The sequence below is a fragment of the Mesocricetus auratus genome, unplaced genomic scaffold (assembly GCF_017639785.1).
Source record: "Mesocricetus auratus isolate SY011 unplaced genomic scaffold, BCM_Maur_2.0 Super-Scaffold_100020, whole genome shotgun sequence".
Classification (NCBI taxonomy): Eukaryota; Metazoa; Chordata; class Mammalia; order Rodentia; family Cricetidae; genus Mesocricetus; species Mesocricetus auratus.
The window spans coordinates 26257716-26283203 of record NW_024429201.1 but is presented as its reverse complement, the minus strand read 5'-3'; the positions used below and the strand labels follow the sequence as shown (position 1 = coordinate 26283203).

General features: G+C 44.2%; 1 protein-coding gene across 3 annotated transcripts in view; it reads right to left on the bottom strand.

Moving 5' to 3' along the window:
* Window positions 1–6519, bottom strand: part of Zfyve16 (zinc finger FYVE-type containing 16) — a 46959-nt gene extending 40440 nt beyond the window's left edge. Inside the window, exons 1-2 of one of the 3 annotated variants that reach the window (XM_013126338.3) lie at window positions 6384–6514; window positions 3940–3990 (exon numbers count right to left, since the gene is read on the bottom strand). The gene's annotated coding sequence lies outside the window, so the exon portion shown is untranslated. Of the gene's footprint in view, window positions 1–3939; window positions 3991–6383 lie in introns of all 3 variants that reach the window. The other 2 variants (XM_013126333.3, XM_005065512.4) reach the window with 2 other exon arrangements.
* Window positions 6520–25488: the final 18969 nt, after the last annotated feature.

Here is a 25488-nt window from a genome sequence, read left to right as displayed (position 1 = left end):
TAGATTTTTGACAGGGTCTCATCTAGCCCAGAATGCCTTTAACTATATATATATATTTTTTTTTTAATTATATACCCAAGGATGACTTTGAACTCCTGACCCTCTACCTTTACTTCTCTAGTGTTTCTGTTACAGCTGTACACCACTACTTGGAAGACAATGCATGCGAGTGACTTCATTCACAACTGCCAAAAGGTAGAAGCAACCACAACCATGTGTCTTTGATTGCCACACGGATATAAGAACCATGGTGCATATTATTATTTAGTGAAATGTGTTAACCAAGTCACAAAAATACAGGACAAACACATACTGCTAAAAAAAGACTCTGTATTTACTCTATGACCCAACTACATAGCATTCTGGAAAAGTAAGACTATAGAGATAATGAACATGCCAGTGATTACCAATGGTATAGAACTCAGGAGGGCTGGAGAATACAATAGATGCTTCATGGGAATAAAGCTACATCTATGACACTGCAATGGCAAACTAAGAGAAAACGCACTTGAAAACACCTATAGACCTTTATACCACAAAGAACGCACCTCAATGTACACAATGAAAAAGAGTACTAGCTAGACATGGTGGCTCATGCCTGTAATTCTAGCACTTGGGAATCTATGACGGGAGGATTGCAGCATGTTCAAGGTCTGTCGAGGTTACACAGTAAGTTCCAGGCCAGGGCTATAGAGTAAGATCTTGACAAAAACCAAAAGACTTTTAAAATCAGGGATCCCAGAATGAAATCCTGAATGCAACAAGAGTCAAAAGTTATTACAAATGTATGAAACAATGCCATTACAGGGAATGGAGGGAGAAGGAAATGTACTAACTTTTGGAAGCGTTTAAGACTAAAAGCAAAAGGCACACAAGCACAGACTCTTCTGTTACCTACAGTAACTCCTAACTTTATGTCCTTGCAGGGGGTTATTTAAGTTACATTTACTGTACCATCTGGAGTAACTTTCTCTTGAAATTTAAACATCCATAGGATAGGGCCTAGTATTTTATTCACTCATAAATTCAGTGTCTCCCCCCTCCCAATTTTTTTTTGTTATTTTACATGTATAGGTGACTTGCCTACACATATGTCTGTGAACCACATGAATAGCTGAAGAGGTGTCAGACCCCGTGGAATTAAGTTATAGGCAGTTGTGAGCCACACACACATGTGCTGGGAATTCAACCCAGATCCTCTTAAAGAGCAGCCAGTGCTCTTAACTGATGAGCCATTGCTCTAGCCCAATATTCAGTGTCTCTATCAGCACCTATCATATAAGGTATACTGTTGAGTAAATATATTTCCAGAGAAAAGCAACAGAATTGGCTATCATTCTGGCATGACACTTCTCAACAATAACAACAGAAACATTGGAGCCATGCCTCTAAAATTCTAAAAGTAACAAATGAAGCCATCAACCAAGTGTGATGGTTAAAATATTGTCTAGACATACTGAAAGGGGTGTTCTACAAATATGATAGAGACTTCAAGGAAGATAAAATCTTGAGTCTAGAAAACAAGCTATTCTTTATCAGAGAGACACAAAGGAATTCATACAAGATTATGGTAGCCCAGGAAAACCACTATATTGCAGGGCCAGAAACAGAAGCTAGGTACCACACATCTGATGAAATATACTGCAAAGCAAAGTCATTATTGTATACATTTGAACCTACTCATAGGTGAATAGCATATCTTGTCTGAAGGGTTAAAATCCCAAAGAATATAAGCTACACATTAAAAAAATATATGAGCCAAGAAGCAGAGGCAGGCAGATCTCTGAGTTCAAAGCCACCCTGATCAACAAAATGAGTTCCAGGACAGCCAGGGTTACACAGGGAAACCCTGTCTCGAAAAGCCAAATATATAAGATTCATAAGAGGTAGATATAAAAAACTAAGGTCACTTCTAACTCCGGAAAGCATTAATTACATAATGATACAAACACAAAGTAACTCAGTTAGTTAACATGCAACTAGCTACAGGATAACAGGAAAGAATGTGCATTGCAGTGTTCAAAGAGAAGGGTGGAAGCAGCAAATGTAACTATGATACAAACTAGAATAGGGTAGGAGTGTGGAGGAGAGGTAACTATACAGGTAAATATGCTATTTAAACATCTGGAGATTTAAAAAAATGAAGTTATTGGCACTGAAGCAACCTGTCTCCGTTTTGTGAGAGAATTATTTCTTTACTGCCCTAAGGCATCTACATCTAGTAACAAATTAACTTCATTTGTAGGCATTTAAAGTATTATTATTTGTATCATCCATGAGAGAACTGAGAAACAGTTGCTGAAACCATTTTCTGTGTTCCATGATTCACACAGGAAGCCTAGACTAAGATGGATTTCTCTGGAGAGTAGAATTCTGCATAAGAACAAGAAAGGGTAACTAGGTTTTTCATTATAGATTTCTAGTATTATTTAAATCTTTATGTAGGGTATGGTTATGCCACCCCCTTTTTGAGACAAGATATCAATCACTATGTAGCTCTGGCTGGCCTTGCTATGTAGACCAGGCTGAACTTGACTCTAAAGATCTACCTGCCTCTGCCTCTTGAGCATTAGGATTATCCCTTTAACAAAATTAAAATTACATAAAAGGTAAAAACGTAGACTAGGAGTGGTGACATATGCATATAATCCCGGCACACAGGAAGCAGAGACAGGAGGATCACCCTAATTCAAGACCTGCCAATCTGATCTACATAGAAATTCTGGTCCAGCCAGCACTACATAGTGAGACACTGTCTCACAAAACCAAAGTAAATGAATAAGTTCATACATATTTAAAAAAGTAAAGAAGCTTTGAATATAGAATGTATCAACAACAACAAAAAACTATCACCAGCTGGGTGGTGGTGGCACACGCCTTTAATCCTAGCACCCAGGAGGCAGAGGCAGGCGGATCTCTGAGTTTGAGGCCAGCCTGGTCTACAGAATGAGTTCCAAGACAGCTAGGGTTACACAGAGAAACTGTCTCAAAAAACAAAAACTATCACCAAAAGTTCTAAAACAGTTTATCACTAGCAAAATCCAGAGCTGCTTTTTTTTAAACAAACCAAAGAATTCATTAAAGAACATCTTTTAACACACTGCTAAATATTACATTATTTGAAGTGCCAAAAGTACAGGAAACAATACAATTCAATAATTTGTAAAAGGTATGACAATGCAAATACTTTACATTGAGACCTTTTAACACGAAGTACTACTAAGCTGTGGATTTTCTCATTTCAATCAAACAAAGGGAAGGGTGATTTTGATCTAGCAATCTATTATAAATAGAAGAAATAAAAAATGTACAATATACTCTATATTTGAAAGTTTATTCGTAGAAGCACTGATGATGAGATTGTTTTCAATCTCCTGTATATGAGAATGACCTTTATTTATTTATTTGTGTGGGTGTGGAGGTCAGAAGGAAACTTTCCTAAGTGACTAGTTCTGTTCTTCCACTGCGTGTCGGGGACAAACACCTCAGGTGGTCGGGCTTTCGCTGCACACACCTTTACCCTTTAAGCTATTCTGCCAGCCCAACGATGACTTGAGATAATTTTACTAACTTGGCCATTTATATACTCTCAGATTTCCAAACACATTTTATAATATTCACTTTTAAAAGTGGTTTTAAAGGTCTCTTCATGGTTTAAAATGGTAGCAACAGGGAATATTAATAATAAAGATGAAACCTAAAATTGCTAAAGTGAGAGACGGTAAGGACATGAGCAGAGACTTAGGTGAAGATGAAAAGAAACAGAAAAACAGCTAAAGAACCAGAACTTCTGGAGACTGAGACAAAGGAGAAGGCTGGGATTAACAACAGATCCCACTGCGGGGGCTGTAGGTAGACTAATGGAGATACACTGACCATCACAGACAATTCAAGAGGAGCAGGAAGGAGGGAAACACTTGAGACTACTGTGTGAAGTACCTTGAGAACATCCTGGGGGAGATGTCCAAGTGGCTGTTGAATGTAAAGGACCTGGAATGCAGAAAAGAGTCTGAGATACAGACTGGGAAACTGGCAACACATAGCTGTTAAGGAAGTGACCTAGGAAAAGAATACAAGAGCACTGGACATCTGATGATCCCTAAACCTGTCTAGATAAAGTTATAACCTAGGTTACATATACTTCTGTAGAAAATATCCAATATGCAGTGCGGAATGAAAGAAAAGCACAAAGCTCTGTACAATATACATCCATTCTCTACAGAGACGATAGCATTGCCGGGGGTTGGTGGCACACGCCTTTAATCCCAGCACTCGGGAGGCAGAGGCAGGTGAATTCGAAGCCAGCCTGGACTACAGAGCGAGTTCCAGGACAGCCTCCAAAACAATACAGAGAAACCCTGTCTCGAAAAAACAAAAAAAGAAAAAAAATATATAATGCAGCCTTACAATATAAAAATAATAAAAACCTGTTAGAAAGGCTGCTGGACACTAGACTTTAAGTGGGTAAAATAAATTATATGGAAAGACAATAATATGACCATGAAAAAAATTTCACTATACATTGAATAATTAGGATTTAAAAACACCATTGGTTGCTCAGTAAGTTGAAATAAAGTTTTTTAAAAATATAATAAAGTACATGATGTTGGTTAGGTATGAGTTTTAAGAAAAAAAAATCTCAACTGTTACTGACAGAAAATGATATTGCCTCTCAGGCAAACGATGTAACAATTTGTAGAAATAGTCTGGGGGGAAATCCCAATTCTCTCTTTAAATTCAAGAAAGTAACCCAAAACCACTGAAAAATATTCAGATACTTTATCAATCATTAGAGGAAATAATTCAAACAAGTGACCTGGGAACTCAACAGAAAATTATGAAAATCATCCAAGTTAATTCCTATGTCTATCAAAACACAAAAGAAGGGGAGTAGGAGACATAAGTCTAAGATTTAGCAATGCAACCTTCAGATAAATGCTAGCACACGTGAGCAAAAACACATGAACTTCCAATGTTGCAGTTTGTAAGCGAGAAGCACATGAGAACGGACTATTTAATATAAGAATGGCTAAATGCATTCCTCTGCTTTGCTGAGAAAATAGGTCTGCTCTTTTCTAACCACGTGACTACCCAAAGACAGGTTTGCTTCATGGGCTTTAATCTAAACAAGCCTGTGCTCCAAGATGAACCGAGAAATACAATTCAGCTGTCTTCTATGACGCCAGACATTAAAGTAACTTGCTTCGAGGTAAAACAATACCTTCCTGCTCCCTAAACTTAGTTTGGAAAGATAGTTGGTTTCCAATCGAGATACTTAGCAAGTACATAATGTTTTTACTTTTACCTAGCTTTTATTGTTGAGACAGCAATTTACTGTGTACCCCAGGCTGGTTTGTAGCTCAATTCTCCTGCCTCCACAGTTACTTGCTGGGATTACAGTCATGCTCCACCATGCTTCCCTATAAAACTATTAAGTGCATATGTGGGAAAAAAAGAATTTTCTGTGCTTAAATTTCCAAAATGGTAAATATATTGCATTAGCAATTTTTTTCTCAGTTGTCATTACCCTCAATCACAAGGGTATTAAATGTGTAACAGAGTATTATGATTGAGGATAAAAGGAATTTTGTGAGGTAGCTACTTCAAAAGATGCTTTTACTCATATTTTATGTGTATAGTAAAAAGGTAATCGGTATATGTGTAAGGTTTTTAAAAACAAGGGAAGGCTAAGCAATCTGATCCTTAAATTTAAAATGTAACCGGGGCAAAAAGAACAAAGGAAAATGTCCAAATGTTAAGCGACTGACCACTTTTGCATGAAAGAAATCTATCATCCCTTATTCTTTGCTGTCATTTTTAAATAGCTTACCACTAAATATGTAGCTTAATATCCAAGATAGAGAAAAAGAAGTTACGTGAAAAATCAGAGCTCTACTGATTCAAGTCATTAAACTTCCGCCCACTCAAGACACGGCAAACTCGGAGGAGTAAATGACGGAATCCGATGACATCACTAATTAATTCTTTGAATTAAAAGATGAACTTAATATTAAATTTACGGACCGGGTTTCTGACCTGTCCAACCAAGAACATGGGATCGGAATGTAGCAATTTGCAATCACGGTCGTACAAACAGGTTAACGGCTAAAAAGGCATCTCTTCAGAGGCACTAAAAAGAAAAGGCAGCGGGGGCTGACACTGGAGCATCCTTGCGACGGAGTCGCCGGGGCCAGTGCGCTCCGGGCCGGGCCTGCGGTGGGATCAGATATCCCGGCTGCACAGCGCCCAGGGCGGCCAGCGGGACCCCGAGGCAGGCAAGGCCCAGCCGTCGGAGCCCGGCGAGCCGGCGGCCACCCCGCCCCTCCGCCCGCAGCACGATGAGGAGAGGCCGGCGGCGGCGGCGGCGGCTCCCGGGCTCTTACCTCCCCACACCCCGCCGAGCTCTCGGGGACTCGACGCGACGCCGCAGTGAGGCGTGAAGAGCGACCCGGCCGCGACACCACGGACTGCGCGACGCCGACCCACAGCCCTGCCCCTCCCGGCCCAGCAGACCGGCGCGCAGGCGCAAAGACGGCATCCAGCTGCCACGCCCCCCTCCGGGAGGCGAGGCCTCTGCGCGTGCGCGCTGCTTGGGTCCGGGCTGGTGCGCCGGAAGTGACTGAGCGGCTTGGCTGCAGGCTGGAATCTTGTCGCCGTCCTCGGGACTCTGTGCCGCTGGGCTCGGGGGGAGGGGTGGGAGGTGGGGGCGACTCCAGCCACAGCTTAGCTGACGCGGCGCCACGGTTCGCGCACCATTTCTCACCCCGGGCAGTTCCCAGAAGCCCGTCTCCCGAGACGGAGTCGCCAGCCCCGCCCTCCCTTCTGGCTGTACTTCTGCATTGCCATCCGGTTGTGGCCTCTAGAGCGGCTGCTGTCTGAAAAACAGACGGAGAAACTGAACGCCGCTCGCGCGTTTTGTGCTTCGACCTTCGTCGTTTTCACCCCAAGTTTTCTGAAGCTCAAACCAGAGAAGCTCGGGGACAGCCGGCGCGCCTCCGCTTTCGAGACTGCCAGCGTTATCGCTGTGATTTGTGCTCAGACTTCACACCCTCAATCAGCAGTTTGCAACCGCGGCTTGTGATCCTTCAGGGATTCTGAATCTCCAGTTTTGGTTTTCCTAAATTCTTGAAATGGAATTGTGTGATTCAACTCAAGAGCAAAACTTTTGGTTGCGTGAAATGATGTGTGTGGTCTTCGACAGATACTGCATAAGATATGCTTTGCTTACATTGCCTAATTAAATTTAAGAGTAATTCCACAAAGTGCGGTGTCCATTTTCTCTATTACACATTGGACACTGTTCACAAGTAAATGGGTCCGTCACCTTTTCGGAACCTCAATTCAGAAGCAGGAACTCAAGTGTGCAAATTCACATTAGGAGCAAAAGTATAAATATAGTATATTGTAAAGACAAATAAGACATTTAAAAATAAACAAAACACCAACACTTAATAGTGTTTGTACATCAATTCACATACTTGCATAAGTGTCAACCACATTTTATTCATGTTCAAACTCAATAGTAACAAAGACAGAAGTACTGTGTTCTCTATAAATCTGATTTACCAATTTGTTTAACTTATGGATGAATCCCACTAGTGAAAATGATGTGGATATTCTCATACTGTGGTGTGGATATAAGTTAAGAAAAATTCACATATAAGGTAGGTCTTTTGAAAGCTGTCAAATCCTATCAAGGACCTTAAAATTTTCATATGACCTAAATAAACAATTTCTCATTTGAAATTGTAAAGAAGTGCTTTAGGACAAAATTATTTGTATTCAAAATAGACATCATAACTACTTTTTAATTGACAAAAGGACTAATGAGACGGCTCAATGGGCGGAAGTGTTCGCCATTGGAGTCTGGCACCTAAGTTTGAACCCTGAGAACCTGCCTAGTAGCCAGTTGCAGTAGCCCAAGTTTAATCCCCAGGCACACCTGTAAGGATAAGGGAGGTGAAGACAAAACTTTAGAAACTCATAGGCCCGGGTGCTTCACCTCCTGGGTCCCAGTCATTTTTCTTGTCTTTTTCTCCTGCTCACTCTTAAGATTAGGAGTGTGCTCTTGACCACTGAAACTAAGAATCCAGTCACCTATTCCCTCCTCCCCTTTTCACTGTATAAATTTGAGTTCTAATCCTATCACTTATTAGCTGTATGACAGAAAGTGCTAGGCTTAAACACTCTCATGCTGAGATTGTGATAGAAATAATGTGTAGCTTGAGATATCCACGTAGCACAGTTAAATGGACTCAATGAATCATTGCTGCTCTGGTGGCTGTCCTCCTGTGAGTTGTTGGATTCTATTCATGTTGGTATGCCAGTGCCCTGTGATTATAGTACATCAATAGCCTTCAAACATATTTAAAAACCTACTTTCTGGGGCAGCAGTTCTGTCAGCTCTTTCAGAGGACCCAGACTCAATGGTCATCACTCAGGTAGCAAACCATGCCAAACAGTTTGCAAGTCCAGTTCTGGGGGAACCAATACCCTAGGCACATGAGTAATACATACATGCAAGCAAAACACTTATACACATAAAAGAAAATGAATTTTTAAAATGCCGACTCTCTTAACCTAGAACAAGTCTTTCTTTTTTTCTTTCTTTCTTTCTTTCTTTTTTTCTTTTTTTTTTTTTTTTTTTTTTTTTTTTTTTGGTTTTTAGAGACAGGATTTCTCTGTAACTTTTGGAACCTGTCCTGAACTCACTCTGTAGACCAGGAGACCAGGTTGGCCTCAAACTCACAGCCTGCCTCTGCCTCCAGAGTGCAGGGATCAGCCACCACTGCCCAGCTAAAGCAAGTCTTGATGGCTATTCTATTCGACTGTCACCTGGAGTTCTTGTTTTGTTGTTTGTTTGTTTGTTTGTTTTCAAGGCCTGATCTAAAATCTTAATAGCACCAGGGTTAATTTAACCAGTAAGTGATTTAAAACTAATGCTTCCAATTCCTGGTCAACACTCCCTTTTTCTCTGGTGACTGTAAGCACAAACCTGAGTTCAGAGCACAATGCAGACTAAACTTTGTACCAAGCAGCAATACTCAAGCAGTTAAGGGGAGAGAAGTCTACAATAGCAGTTTACAGAGCACACACAGAGTGACGTTTCACACCCACGATTCATCCAGGAGGCACTCAAACTGTCACTCATCAAGAATGCTTTACAAATAGGTGTTATTTATTGACCCCCTACTGCCTTTTAGCCCTTAGGTGAGACAAGCTAAACAGTTTGGCTCAGCTGTTAACAAGCCTGGAGTTCCAGAATCCTTCCAGGTGTTGGAAACGCTCAGCTATGCACAGCAGCGCTTTTATCTACATGGACCTTTATCTTTCTAGCACACTGAAGGGTCCGAGTCCTGTTAGCCTGTTCTTCTTTTATGCTAGCATTAGCTATTGGGAAAACAGCTTTTCAATTCCTGAAGCAAAGTTATAATTATGACACCTACAAGACAATTTATTTGAGTGTGTTTTGAAATCAGTGACAAAGAAGTGAGTAAGAATAACAGAATTTGCTGATAAGTGTCATTAAAACATTCGTGCTTTTGACACCAACACAAATACTTGCTTATATACCATGATTACACTGTATTTCCTAGCAATGACAGGCTCATTGGAAAATCTTTCAGTGCTCTTATTATCTATTCATTGACTGAATGATTTATGTTTTGACAAGGTCACACTATGTAGTCTAGACTAACTGCATACTTCTGTCTCAGCCTCCCAAGGGCTAGGATTACACCCAGCTTTTGTGGTGCTTTTTAAATGACAAAGGAGAAGAAACTTGTATGGGTTTTTTTTTGTTGTTGTTGTTGTTGTTATTCTGTTCTATTAAAGCGATTTCTTTAGCTTATTAATGGCAGTTTATTTGGGTAACCTAGTCTCAGTTCCTAAATATGTACTAAGTAAACTAAAGCAAATGGTTATGCATATACCTTAGTTTTCTTTTTTAACAGTAGTTTTGGGTCCAGAAGTACTTAGTTAAATAAAACAAAGATAGTTTATAACAGATTATGTTAATAAAATTAAAATTGTATTAACAATAAAAATTTTACTGTAGCAATGTGACTTTGAGTCTCAGTTGTTTTGTAACACGTGACTGTGTTTGTTTGCCCAGACCGGCTGCTCTATAACGTTAAGTTCAAAACTGCCACTTTGTTAACTTGTGGCTTCCAGAAGTTAACAGAAGGAAAACACACATGCCATTAAAAACTAAAGCCTTTCCCATACAAATGCAGTCATACTTTGTATCTCTTTTATTTGCTCTCAGGAGTTTTTTTCTGTGCAGTACATTATTATAGGAGTTACAAGAATTACAAATATGAGTGATTCATGACTAACACGGAAGAAGTTCACAGTCCACCCTGCCATTCTTTTGTTTACCAGCTTAATCGTTTGGGAGACAAATGGAAAATTTGTAATGGGGTAGAGTGGGGAGATCTAAATTCTACATTAATATTACTGCCAAAGCCAACCCCCTCCCTTTGTTCCCACTGAGATAGGATTTCTCTGTGTAGCCCTGTCTGTCCTGAAATTCAATATGTAGATCAGGCTGGCCTCAAACTTAGAGCTCTGTAGTCAGATTTTTCAAGGATATTCCCTCTGAGACATCAGCCTGCCTCTGCTTCCCACGTGCTGGGATTAAAGGTGTGTGCTGCCACCACCCAGGATATTCTTTTTGGTTGTTGTTTTATGAACCTTAGAAACCTAGTGTTTTATTTGTTACTTTTGGAATGCCCTATGAACTTCCTAATTTTGTAACTAATATTAATTTGTCTTTATTCTTGAGAATTTCATACACGTATACTGTGAAACATGATCAAATCCATCCCCAGCTTTCTTTATGCAACTCATATAAGCCCCACCTACTTCATGGCCCCTCCCAACTCCATATTCTCTTTTAGAAAATAATACTCTGGGGTTCCATAGTGTAATGGCGAGCACTCTGGACTCTGAAAATAATACTCTGGGTGGTGGCCATGCACACCTTTAATCCCAACACTCAGGAAGCAGAGGCAGGCAGAACTCTGTGCATTTGAGGCCAGCCTGGTCTAGAAAGTGAGTTCCAGGACAGCCAGAGCTGTTAAAAAGAGAAACTTGGTTTCAAAAAAAATAAAAACAAAAAAAATTAATACACAAAAAACTATGAAGTCCAATTAGTGTTTCCTGGATGTGTATGGGTGCAGGGCCACCCACTGGGATATGGGACATCTACTTGTCCCCCATTTTCACACAAACATGAATCACCCTCCCCAAATAACTCCCAACTACCAATATCTCCTCAGTAAGAGATGGGGCTGGGCAGCACCTCCGGAGTCCAAGCCAGAAGTCTGGTTGGATTGGTCTTGTGCCGGTCTTCACAGGTAACCATAGCTGATGTGAGATCATGCCAGAAGTTTGCGTCTCACGGCATCCCTCACCATCATCTAGCTCTTTGCCCCTCCTCTTCTTCAATGTTCCTTAGACCTTGGTCGTGGTAGCAGAGAGTGAGAAAAATATCTCATTTAGGGCTGACCACCCAGACTCTTATTCTCAGCCCTTGGACCACTTATGCATTACAGCATCATCCGTTGCCTGCTGCAATAAGTACTTCTCTGACCAGAGTTGAGAGTTTCCTAGGTCTAGGGTATAAATGTAAGTGTTTAGAAGGCAATTTGACAACATGGCCATTTAGCAAAATCACAATAGCAGGTTCCATCCTAGGGCCTATGACCTCCTAAACCATGGACTTCTCAACAGGATTACAGTACCAGATACGAAATTCCCTAAATTGATATCGGATACCTTCCTCAATTGCTCTCCGTTGCATTTATTGAGGCAGGTTCTCCCACTGAGCCTAAGCTCACTAATTCTGGCCCATCTAGTTAGCCAGCTTGCCTTGGGGATCTACTGTCTCAGTCTCCCAAGTGCTGGGATTAAATGCATCTACCATACCAGCTGGCTTTTACATGGGTCCTGGAGATCTGAACTCCACAACTTTGTGTAGTGAGTATTTTATCCACTGAGCTGTCTTCTCAGCCTCCAACACTGGCTTCTAAAAAGTATTGTTAAGAACTGAGGGTGAAGCTCAGGCAAGCAGTCCCGGGTTCAATCCCCAGAACCAGAGAAATGCAAAGACCAGCACCAAAAGACTTGATTGAATTCATAGTTAAGTTACCAGTAGCCTCACAGTCATTTTGCAATCCCCGCGTGTGGTGTATTGCGTGTCTGTGAGTCAGAGGACAAGGCCCTACACGATGCATGAGCTCTCATGTTGGTCTTAGGGGTAGCAACGAGGCATAGTCATCCCCAAGACTTGAGACAGAGTTTCAACACTAGGACACGGGGATTCTTAGTAAGGAAATCATTGGAGTTCTTTGCCAAATGCTTTTGATTCTCCTGTCTTCTAGGTATATGATGACAGCATACTTCCTGCCCCCTCCCTTGTGACTGAGTAGAGCACACAAGACGGACCCAGGCAAGTCAACCATGAGCAGGAATGGTGTGTGTCATTTCTGTTGTGCCCAAGTTACAAAGTCCCCAGAGACCACGAGGAAGACCCACCAAACTGCAAAAGCAATGTTTAATGATTGTTCATCCAACCATGACAGCAAGCTGACACAGCAGCCTCCAGAAGGAGTGAAGTCCCCTCTCTACTGCTAGGTTTTAAAGACAAAAGTTACAGGATTACATCAGTAGGTACGGGTTGGTTTCTGATTGTTGACATTTGGGAACAATCAGGAGAATTTCTCAAAGTCATATTTTGGCATGAAACACCTGTGTACCAATTATTTTCATTGGTCAATGCTGAGAGGGAACATTCTATGGTTTCTATGGCTTTGTCTTGTTGCTTGCAGGTGGCCTGTTGTACATAGATACCAATAGTTTTCAGAACTATATCCTAGAGACTACAAGGGAGGTTTTGTTCCCTCCTGGAGCTTCTTTTGTGGTCAAACAGTTCCCAGGAACCAAGCATGTAGGAGGCTAGGGGGTGGGCGGTCTGAAGTTTGTGTTCAGTTTTGGCCCTAGGCTTTGGAAGGCCAGAGGGATCTGGAGTTTCCTTGTGTCAGAGGACTATGTGTCTTTTCTGTAGCCTGTTATGGCTCCTAAAGCAGGGGGCTGAGTGAGCATCTGGTCCCTTTATTTCTAAATTATTAGAAGTGAAGCCATTGAGTTTAGTTTACCCCCTTTCAATTTCTAGGCTGGATTCTTTATTCAGAAAAGTGAGATCACCCAGAACCTACTTTCCCTCTAGGACCATGACTGCGGAGACAGGCTGTGGATGAATCCTCCAGAGCCTAATGAACAGAGTATCTCTGCCACAAGAAAGAAGTTTGTTGTCCTGTGCCACCGGGACTGTGGGAGCTTAGTTGTTTCCCAGAGGATCAGCTAAATCTTTAGATATCCCCTGAGATTTGAGGGTGGCTATTCAGAAAGATTTGCTGAGGTAGTATCTACAGGAGAGCATGTGAGCCGTTTACTAGTGTGATATGTTTCCTTTTGCTAGTAAATTACTCCATGCTTCTAATTATTATGATCTGTCAAATATATTCCATCAAAAAGAAATGTCTCAGGGAGACAGGTAAGTTATTCTATTGTGAAAAATGTGAATCATATGTAGAAATACGTAGAAAATGTCAAAAAATGCTACGTTCTGAATGTTTGGATCCCCTCAAAACTCATATGTTGAAATACTACTTCCCAGCCAGGCGTTGGTGGCGCATGCCTTTAATCCCAGCACTTGGGAGGCAGAGGCAGGTAGATCTCTGTGAGTTCGAGACCAGCCTGGTCTACAAGAGCTAGTTCCAGGACAGTCTTCAAAGCCACAGAGAAACCCTGTCTTGAAAAACCAAAAAAAAAAAGAAAGAAAGAAAAAAAAGAAAAAGAAATACTACTTCCCAGACTGACAGAAATAGGAAATGAAGGCTCAGGGGCGTTGTGAGATCAGAAGGGCATGGCCTTCAAAAAAGGCCAGTCCCTTCCACCATGGGAGCACTCAAGGAGGAGTCCTCAGAGAAGGAAAGGGGACCCTGCCAGACACCAGATCTGCCAACACCTTGATCTTGGACCTCCTAGATCTAGAATTGTGAGAGATAATTTTGTTGAAGTTTGGTTTCTCGAGACAGGGTTTCTCTATCTAGCCATGGCTGTCCTGGAATTTGCTCTGTAGACCAGGCCAGGCTTGAACTCACAGATATCTGCCTGCCTCTGCCTCCTGAACACTGGGGGATTAAAGGCATGTGCCATCATGCCTGTAAAGAGATAAATTTTGTGTTTGTTTTGTTTTGTTTTCAAGACAGGGTTTCTCTGTGACTTTGGAGGCTGTCCTGGAACTAGCTCTTGTAGACCAGGCTAGTCTTGAACTCACAGAAATCTGCCTTCATCTACCTCCCAAGTGCTGGGATTAAAGGCATGTACCACAAACGCCCAGCAAGAGATAAATTTTTAATTTGTGTTATTTTGTTTTAGTTATTTTAATGAACTAGGACAACAATGTATTTATGACTCAGTCCCAAAAACCAATAGCTCACGGTCATAGATCTTATTTTTATTTTCTATCCCATAACACTCCTCTCTCTCTCTCTCTCTCTCTCTCTCTCTCTCTCTCTCTCTCTCTCTCTCTCTCTCTCTCTCTCTCTCTCTCTCTCTCTCTCTCTCTCTCTCTCTCCCTCTCTCTCTCTTTCTGGTTGAGAGTATTATTGGAAATCTAGTCCAGAATTCACATAGGCCGTGTTGAAAGACCCCAGGCGGGGGACTTTCACGGGAGGGAGACCCGAACCCAAGGAACACCGAGGCCACGAGCTTGGATGCAAACAGCAAGAGGCTTTATTGATAATACACGGGTACCCGGGGCGTCTCAGTCTCGGGAACTGAGAGCCCCGAGCTGGGGACTCAGGGGTTCTTTTATAGCAAAAAGCGCAGTACAGAAGCGAGAAGCCTAGTTACGGGACCCTGATTGGGTAATTTAAATGAGGCTGGGGCTCAGAACGAGGTTTCTCTCATCTGGACAGAGAGGCAATTAAGGTTTCTCTCAGAACTCAATTCTCGGCCTTGGCCCTATCTGAAGAACAAAGGTTTCTGTGCCTGCCCAATCTTTCTGGGCTGGCTATGCAGACCATAGACACCTGTGCCCCTATCTGGACAGAGATAGTAGTGACTATTCAGCTGCGAAGACCTTGAGCTGAGCTCCCTCCTGATAAAAAATGGCTGAGCTGTGGGGGAATGGAGTTTTCCATAAGCCTCAGCTGCCTGCGCTGGGCCGGGGTCTTTCATTCCCCCATTGCTCTTGTAACTGAATGAAATCTTTCATTCAGAGGTTTCTGCCATCTCGAAATCCCTTTGCTTTAGCTGCTGGTATTGCTGAGTCAAGACCAGTGATTGTACAACCGATAGCCTTTCTTTTATCTTGGCCAGGTTGTCTCTTACCACTCCGTTATGGTCTGCGTAAAAGCAGCATTCTTCTTTAAGGGCCGCACAAATTCCCCCCTGCTGTAAAAATAAGAGGTCTAGTCCCCTTCTATTTTGGAGGGCTACTTCTGCCAGGGCAGCGACAGATTCCTCTAAAGACCGAACATCTGCACACATTACTTGTTGTAGGAGTTGGAACTGTTTAGTTTCCTGCAGTGCGGCAGTACCGGTTCCTATTCCTGCTGCTATGCCTCCCATGGTTAGTCCTCCTAGTAGGATGGCAGTAGTGATGGAGATAGGTTCCCTCTTACTGCGGTCAGGTTTTATCAAGTCATAGTCAGAGGGGTGGTAAATTACCTTAGGCCATAATTCTATCAGAACACAATAGTCAATGGTGGCATTTAATACCGTGGTGGAGACACAAGGGGTTAATCCAGTGTTGCATGCCCAATATGTCCCATTGGGGGCTATCAAGTAGTGGCCACTTTGGGGCAAAGGCTCAGTGGCATTGCATAGTCCTTGATGCGTAGCGGGGACTTTACCTATATATAGTCCCTTTCCAGACACTTCTGAGATGGTTAATTTATGTTGCATGGCTGTCCCACAAAGTGCCCCGGCTGTGGCCTGTTTTGTATATTCGCCCACAACCGCTAAGCCTTCATAATAGGGAGGTTGCGGAGTCAGACAAAGCCAGCATTCCTTAGTCTTATCTGGGCGAGTTAAATTCAGAGTGGCATATGTCCCTTTAATTAGGGCTAATATTCTATCTCCCGTGCCTTCAAGGGGGGGCCCGAGGAGGGGGGTTTGGGAGTGCTTTCTGTAGGCGCGGGAGCGGCTGTGGTTTTAGGCAGGGTCATGGGCCTGGTATCAGCCTTGGGCAGAGTAGGCTAGGCTGCTTTTGATCAGCAAGGACCTGATTAGGGCCTATTGCCTGTGAATTGACAGGAGCCACCTTACATCTGATTGTAAAGATTACCCCCTTGTCTGGCCCGTACAGATACCAACGCAAACCCCAAGTATACCCAGTCTGCCAGTCCGGGGCTTGCTTTCCCTGCGCAGTGAAGGAAATGGCAAGAGGCCTACCTATCATTCCAGATTGTCCTTTGTCCCAGCCTCTGCGTACCTGTATTTTATCCCAGGATGAGGATGGCCTCCAATATGAGTCCCCTGTAGTCTCGCACCCCCAAGCTGCACAGAAAAAGTAGTCATATCCCCCACATTTCTGGGCCTGTTGCCAGGCATGCCCATCTCGGGGGTGGACATAGAAGTCCTTTGAACTTAGCTGCTCTCTGGCTCTTTGATCAACACACCCGGGGGTGGTTTCTCTGGAGTCCATGAGTGCACGTCGACGTCTGTAAAAGTGGGAACCACTGGCGCATGCCTTTGGGTGGCAATGGGGAATGTCCCAAGTGTCCAACCCTGCTACCAAATCACAAAATTCAGGCCATAGAGTAGGCCACCATGTCCCAAGTGCATGTGGTTCCGTGACAGCATAAATGACCTCCCCCACTTGGGAGAGAACCTCCCAGGTTAATTTATAAACGGTATGGGGACTGGAGGCCACACCAGTGTCTGATTTTATGAGGAGGGCTATTAGCAGGAGGGAGAGGAGCGGGTAAGTTTTATTTTTAGAGGATTTTGAGTGCGCTGAGCCTTTCATCCTGGGTCCAGATCCTCAGGGAAGGCAGCTTTTACGTGCCAGGCATGTATCCAAGCAGCAATCCCGTCCACCTTGAGAGCAGTAGGGGTGGTTAACAGGACCGTGTATGGTCCCTTCCAGCGGGGTTCAAGGTTCTTAGCCTGGTGGTGCCGGACCCAAACGCTGTTCTCGGTAGGCTTGGGCCAGAGGCTTCCAGACTTCCTGCTGAACCAGCTGGAGTGCCTGCAGGTGAGCTTGAAGAGAGGAGGAATTGGCATAGTCAGAAATATCTTGGTCAAAGAACTGAACAAAGGGAATGGTGGTTCCATGTAAAATCTCAAAAGGGGTGAAGCCATGGGGGCTCGGTGTATTCCGGGCACGATAGAGGGCAAGGGGGAGCAAGAGGACCCAGTCTTTAGTGCCAGCTACAAGCGATAATTTAGTTATAGTCTCCTTAATGGTTCTATTTATTTGTTCTACCTGTCCTGAGCTTTGGGGTCAGTAAGCACAATGTAATCTCCAATTAATCCCCAACAAGGTGGCCACAGACTGACTTACCTGAGAAACAAAGGCAGGCCCGTTGTCTGTCCCCAATACCTGTGGCATTCCGTAACGGGGGAAGATTTCTTCAAGAAGTTTCTTGGTGACCACCTTTGTTGTCTCGTGCTTGGTGGGGTAGGCTTCAGTCCATCCCGAGAAGGTGTTAACAAAAACCAGGAGGTCTGTGAAATCTATTTCCCAGTGCACCCCAGGCCGGTGCCCACGAGCTCGGGTTCCCATGGGTAGCTTTAGCCTGGTCATATTGACGTGGGCGCAGGCATCACATTGCTCAGTCACTTGTTTTAGTATTTCTTCTATTCCCAACAGGTAGCGAGTATTTTCTTCCCGGGCTAACAGTTCTCTCATTTTCCTGGAGCTCAAATGAGTGAGTTTGTGTAGGCTGTTAACCAAATATCTAGTCATTAGGCGGGGAAGGACAGTCTTTCCTTGATAGGTCCAGAGACCATCATGTACTCGGGTCGCCCCCAGTCTTTTCATGGCTTTGATGTCTTTTATTTCATAGTCCCATGACGGGGAGGTCTTCTCGGAAGCCTCATTAGTTACAGGGACTACAGCCGCCTGGAGGAGGTGACTGCTGCTTTCCAAGGTCAGGGCAGCCTCCCGGGCGGCCAGGTCTGCCCTCCGGTTTCCCCGGGCGACTGGACTGTCACCTTTCTGATGCCCTGGGCAATGTATAATACTGAGGGCGGTTGGCAAGTGCAGAGCCTCTAAGAGGGCCAGGATTTCCTTTTTGTTTTTAATGTCTCTGCCCTCTGAGGTCAATAGCCCCCTTCGCCTATAAATTTCACCATGGATGTGAGCGGTGGCAAAAGCATAGCGGCTGTCTGTGTAGACAGTGAGTTTCTTACCTTCTGCCAGTCTCAGAGCCTGTGTCAAGGCAATCAGTTCTGCTCGTTGGGCTGATGTTCCTGGCGGCAAGGCCTCGGCCCAAATTGTTTCTGACTCAGTTGTCAATGCAGCACCGGCTTTCTGCTCTCCTTGATGTACAAAGCTGCTTCCGTCCGTGAACCAGACAAGGTCAGGGTTGGGAAGGGGTTGATCCGTGAGGTCAGCTCTCGTCCCATGGACCTCAGCCAGGACCTGCAAGCAGTTTTGAGTCTCTGCTTCCCCGGGAGGGGGAGTAGCGAGGCGGGGTCTAGGGTCACCGGAGCCCCGGAGTGAATTCGGTCCTTGTCCAGCAACAGAGTCTGGTAATGGGTCATCCTGGCATTGGTGAGCCAGCGGCCCGGTGGCTGCCTGAGCATAGATAGTCAAAGGCTGCCCCAACGTCAATTTGTCAAAGGGTTCAGTCAGATCAGGTAACCCCAGAGCTGGGGAGCTGAGCAGAGCCTTCTTGATGTCCATGAAGGCTTTCTCCTGGCTCTCCCCTCAGTCAAAGTTGTCCCAAGATTCCCAGGTCTGCATCCTGCCATTCAAAGGCAAACAGTGGCTGACTGTCTTTGTGTAACCGCAGGCAGAAGAAGGCATCCTTCAAATCCAGGACTGAGTATCAAACATAGTCAGGTGGCAGTCCACCCAGGAGGTTATAGGGATTGGGGACCATGGGGTGTATGTCCTCAACCCGCTTATTGACTTCCCGGAGGTCCTGGACCGGCCTATAGTCATTGGTTCCTGGCTTCTTGACTGGCAACAGGGGAGTGTTCCAGGGGGACCGGCAGGGGGTTTGGGTCTCTGAAAGGTCCTTCTTTCTAAGTGAGGCCCCCTTTGTCCCTCTCTCTACCTATCCTGTCTCTGCGACTACTGTGGCCAACAGTTTAGTCATTTCTCTGTTACGCTTCTTGTCCCTTGCTATCCTGTCTCTCTCATTTCCTGTCTCTGACATTCTGTTTACCTCTTTTCTCTCTCTCTCTGAGCTTCTCTTTTATTAAAAAAATACGTTCTGTCTCCCTCAATACATCTGGTAGTGTATACCCCTGTCATATGGGTTATACATTCTGTAAGCTTCCTTAAGTCTTTCAAAAAATGCGGCTGGCGATTCCTCTGCCTTCTGAACTATCTGTCTTACCTGGGCCAAATTTATAGATTGCTTATCCGTCTTTCGGAGACTCGCTACAAGCAACTGGCATTAAAGACATTAGATGGGTCCTACCTGCCTCAGTGGTGAAGTCCCAGTCTGGGCAGCATCAATTTCATTTGGAAGCTGCTTAGGTTGTCCATTTGCCCCAGGTGGGGTGATGGGTAGTAAGAACCGACTCCAATAGATCAGTCATTCTCACAGGATCTGCTGAAAAGGAGGGGTTATTTTTTCCAGTTATAAAGATCTGAGGCAGAGAACGGCCAGTACTGCAACTGGCCATCATGGCCCGTCCGGAGGCAGGGCGGTTTAATCCGGAGCGGGCTGAGGCTACGGCGCCGCCCGGAAGGGCCAGAGCGTCTGCCGGGGTGCGGGGCCGAGGGCGTGGCGGCCGCTCTCTGACCCGGTCCATCGCGGGCCGCAGGGAGGCAGACACAGCTCCCCTCGCATTGTCGCCGGTCACATTCAGGGCGCCCTTCGCGCAGCGGCCGGGACGCTGAACGCGAACCGGAAATGGGCCGCAGCCCGAGCAGTGCCGCAGCGGCGGCGGCGGGGGTTAGGGAAGAGGAGGGGGAGGGAGGGTCATAGACCGGCACTTCCCAGGTAACTATATAGGGTACTTGGTCCGGGTGGCCCTGGGGTCCAGGATCCATGACTTTCTCTTTCACCTGGAAAATAATTTGAGGGTTAAAGGTGCCATCTCGTGGCCAGCCAACATCAAAAGTTGGCCATTCAGAAGAGCAAAGGATGATCCATGCTTCTTTCGCGCGACAGTCCGGTTACGAGCATCTCGAGAGCGATGACAAACGACATTCAGACGGACGAACAGATAAGAAACAAAAACAAACAGATTTTCGCTGCGCGGCTTTGACGAAAGTCAAAAGCAAATTCAGATCGGGGACGGGGGCCTTGTGCTCCCGTCCTTGTCCCCTATCAGGATGGAAACTCCCTCGGCCAGCGGGACTTCCCCAAACAGACAGGGCAGATTCCTAGGCATCTACCCCAAACAACCGAGTCCCTAAGAACTCCAGCTCCAGATACAGACCTGCCCCAAACAGACGAGTTCCCTAAGAACTCCAGACGGGGCAGATGGACATCTGCCCCAAACAGACGGGGCCCCAAACAGACGAGTTCCCTAAGAACTCCAGACGGGGCAGATGGACATCTGCCCCAAACAGGCGGGGCCCCAAACAGACGAGTTCCCTAAGAACTCCAGACGGGGCAGATGGACATCTGCCCCAAACAGACGGGGCCCCAAACAGACGAGTTCCCTAAGAACTCCAGACGGGGCAGATGGACATCTGCCCCAAACAGACGGGGCCCCAAACAGACGAGTTCCCTAAGAACTCCAGACGGGGCAGATGGACATCTGCCCCAAACAGACGGGGCCCCAAACAGACGAGTTCCCTAAGAACTCCAGACGGGGCAGATGGACATCTGCCCCAAACAGACGGGGCCCCAAACAGACGAGTTCCCTAAGAACTCCAGACGGGGCAGATGGACATCTGCCCCAAACAGACGGGGCCCCAAACAGACGAGGCAGATCGTGTCCTAGAGCTGCGGTCGGTGCCACCAGATACAGATGTATACAGCTGTATATTACAGACGCAGGCGCAATAAAACAACAGGCATAGACAGACAGCAGACAACAGAAACAACAGAAATTTAGTCCGGACAATTCTTACCTCCCAGAAGTGGGTCGGTGGTCCCTGGGCGGGGTCTCAATTCCCGGCCAACGCACCAAATGAAAGACCCCAGGCGGGGGACTTTCACGGGAGGGAGACCCGAACCCAAGGAACACCGAGGCCACGAGCTTGGATGCAAACAGCAAGAGGCTTTATTGATAATACACGGGTACCCGGGGCGTCTCAGTCTCGGGAACTGAGAGCCCCGAGCTGGGGACTCAGGGGTTCTTTTATAGCAAAAAGCGCAGTACAGAAGCGAGAAGCCTAGTTACGGGACCCTGATTGGGTAATTTAAATGAGGCTGGGGCTCAGAACGAGGTTTCTCTCATCTGGACAGAGAGGCAATTAAGGTTTCTCTCAGAACTCAATTCTCGGCCTTGGCCCTATCTGAAGAACAAAGGTTTCTGTGCCTGCCCAATCTTTCTGGGCTGGCTATGCAGACCATAGACACCTGTGCCCCTATCTGGACAGAGATAGTAGTGACTATTCAGCTGCGAAGACCTTGAGCTGAGCTCCCTCCTGATAAAAAATGGCTGAGCTGTGGGGGAATGGAGTTTTCCATAAGCCTCAGCTGCCTGCGCTGGGCCGGGGTCTTTCAGTGTAAGCATTGTCAAATCTCATTGTTAATTTTTTAAGTGTAGATTTATGAGACAATTTTCAGAATAGAAATAACAATGTAAAAACATTTCCTGTGTTCAACACCATTGATCACTTTTACTCCCTCAATACTTACTTAGTTTTCTATAAATCAAGTTCATGTAGGAAGGGGAAGTAAAGTGTAACCATTGACCAAGAATTTCAGAAGAGTGAGTTTCTCCTCTTTTGTCTTCTAAAAAAGCTCCATTAGCTAAGAGTCCCAGCACTACATACACCAAACAAGGAATAACTACAACACTTGAGAGCTGGAGGCAAGAGTATCAGAGGTTCAAGGTCATCCTCAGCTACAGAGATTTTAAGGCCTTTAATCCTTGACTAAAAAAAATAATTAAAAAATAAAAGACCAGTGGTTTTGTAGTTGGTTTAAATATATGTAAACTTTCTTACACACAAAATATTAAGTGTGATCCGGGAAGATGGCTCAATAGTTAAGAACACTTACAGTTCTTACAAAGGACCCAGGTCCAGTTCCCAGCATCCACTTCAAGGTGGTTCACAACCTTCTGGGACCTCTGGTTCCAGAGGATCAGATGCCCTCTGACCTCCACAGGTACACATCCATAGACATAATAAATAAATATTAAATCTTCATCTAATCTATAATACTAATTCATTTATCATCGAACTTTTGTACTTTTGTAAACATATCTAAGACTTTTCATCATAGTTTTTACCATTCCAAGTATTTTTTTAAGATTTATTTATTTATTATGTATACAGTATATGCCTGCAGGCCAGAAGAGGGCACCAGATCTCATTATAAATGGTTGTGAGCCACCATATGGTTTCTGGGAATTGAACTCAAGACCTCTGGAAGAACAGTCATTGCTGTTAACCTCTGAAACCATCTCTCCAGCCCCCAAATGTTTAATATTATAAAAAAAAGCTATCATATCCTTTGCTGCAATCAGTAAAATATTAAAATGGTCAAAAGAATTATAATGAAATTTAAATAAGTTTAGAAGTTAGTTATCACTTTATGCTAGGTTTCTACTTTCTTATTTTTCATAAAGCCATTTGGATGAGGATCCTTTTCAAAAGCTGCTGGGAGTATGTGTGAGGAATAGGAGTCCTGCTATGTAGGAATGATCTAGAACTTGCTGTATAGACCAGGCCAGCCTCAAACGCACAGAGGTCTAACAGCTCTTCCTCTCAAGGGCTGGGATTAGAGGTTTGTATCACCACACCCAGCCCTTATTGAATATTTTTATACATTCAAGGACCACAATCATATCATTTCTCTACAAAGTTGCAAAGATATAGACACAGCATATTGGTACACATATGTGTAAGCCTTGTTTTGAAAATGGTACAAGGAAACTCACTAGAGCTCAAATGCTAGATGGGATTGGCATTACCAGACAATCAGAGAAGAGCCAACATTTGGTCACCTAATTCTCCTGCCAGTAGCATGCAAACAGGAGCTAAAGAGAGAAGTAAAATTCAAATCAGAGGAATGAAATCGAAAACTCCACTTACTAGTCACATCAGTAGGAGCTCAAGCTCAAACCATAGTTAACTTGCTGTGCAGATACCAGCAACAGTGAATTTGTCTCTCTTCTTACCTCTACACAGGAAAGCCATGTGTGTGTGGTTTAACACTTTAAAGGAAGTGCAAACTAAATATGGAAAAGAAGAACATTGCCTGCCTCTGCTAATGTCTTGAGTGCAGGTTTTGCAAGGAGGTCTGCTGCCGCGAGCTACTGGTGGATAGTGGAACTGGAGGATGTGGGTGGGGCCACTCTGCTCATTCCTCAGGCGCCGGGTTTTCCCTACGAAGGTCACTTCTGCGCCCATTTTCTTCTTTGTACAAGGACTCTTGGGTAGAATCCCTGGCCTTTTACTGTTTACTGTCCTTAACTCAAATCTTCTCTTCCTTCAAATATGCTCTTATTTCAGTGATGGTTTGCCATTTCTGTCACGGGGTAGGGTTATTTGGGGCGTTTTCCTTTTTCTGTGTTTTTAAAGCTTAGATTTGGTGGAAGACCTCAGTAAGATCGAAGAGTGTGAGTATTAAATGATGCGTGTTTTCTTTCCAAAGACATCCACAGACAGCAAAGCTCCACAGACACTGCCTGAGTTCAACCCAGGACTTAGGAACCTTCTAGTTGTTTGTTTTACTGCTTAAGATCCAAGGTGGGTGCATCATTTCCAGTAATCACACATCAGTTTCAACTAACAAAAGGAAAAACGGAGGCACGTGTGTAGAAAGATGCGCATATGCGCCAGCTCTTCTGTAACAGTAGGGCCTCTGGAGCTGTTATAGGACACTCCCCTGGTGGCCAGAACTAATTCTTAGGGCCACATACAAATACAAGGAAATCAAATGCATTAGCTTCTTTTCTCTTTGCCGTGGCAAGATATCAGACAAAAGAAGCTTAAGAAAGGTAAAATTTATCTTGGCTCACAGGTCGAGGGTGGAGTTCATTGTGTCAGAGAAGGTGTGGTGGTAAATGGCGGGAGGAGCTTGGGGCATCTGTCACTATGCCAGTCAACAAGCAGAGAGATGAGTACTGGGGTTCAGTTCACTCTCTCCTTTATTTAAAGCAGAGGTCCCCGCACACTCAGGGTAGGTCTTCCCTCTTTATTAGACCTTTCTAGAAATAGTCTCACAGAAGTCATGTGTCCTGGATGATACTAAATCCTGCCAATCTGGCAATCAAGATTAACTGTCATACTTCGGGATTGTATTCATTTTAGGAGGGCCTGAGCCCAGCTGAAAATTTCTGATGGGGAAAAATGGGTACCAGGAGGAAATAATGACTTCTCATATACTCTTTTTGAATCTCTGTGCCACAGGGAGCTCTCTTGCAAAAAATACAGGAATATTCTACCAAAAAGCTTGAATCTGAGTATAATAATGGCTACAAATCCCAAATAAGGCTGCTGTTTCAGTCTCCCAAAACATACCATTAAGGATCATACAATCCAGTTATGCCAGCACCATTTGTTGAAGATGCTTTCTTTTTTCCATTGTACAGTTTTAGCTTCTTTGTCAAAAATCAAGTGTTCTTAGGTGTGTGGGTTAAAATTAGGGTTTTCGATTCGGTTCCATTGGTCTACCTGCCTATTTTTGTGCCAATACCAAGCTGTTTTCAGGACTATAGCTCTATAATAGAGCTTGAAGTCAGGTATGGTGATGCCTCCTGAAGTTCCTTTATTGTATAGGGTTGTTTTGGCTATCCTGGGCCTTTTGTTTTTCCATATAAAGTTGATTAATGTTCTTTCCAGGTCCTTGAAGAATTGTGATGGAATTTTGATAGGGATTGCATTGAATCTGTAGACTGCTTTTGGCAAGATTGCCATTTTTATTATGTTGATCCTACCAATCCAAGAGCATGGGAGATCTTTCCATTTTCTGGTATTCTCTTTGATTTCTTTCTTTAAAGACACAAAGTTCTTGATATACAGGTCTTTCACTTCCTTGGTTAACATTATCCCCAGATATTTGATGCTGTTTTTGGCTATTGTAAAGGGTGATGTTTCTCTGATTTCTTTCTCAGTCACTTCATCATCTGTATATAATAGGGCCACTGATTTTTTTGAGT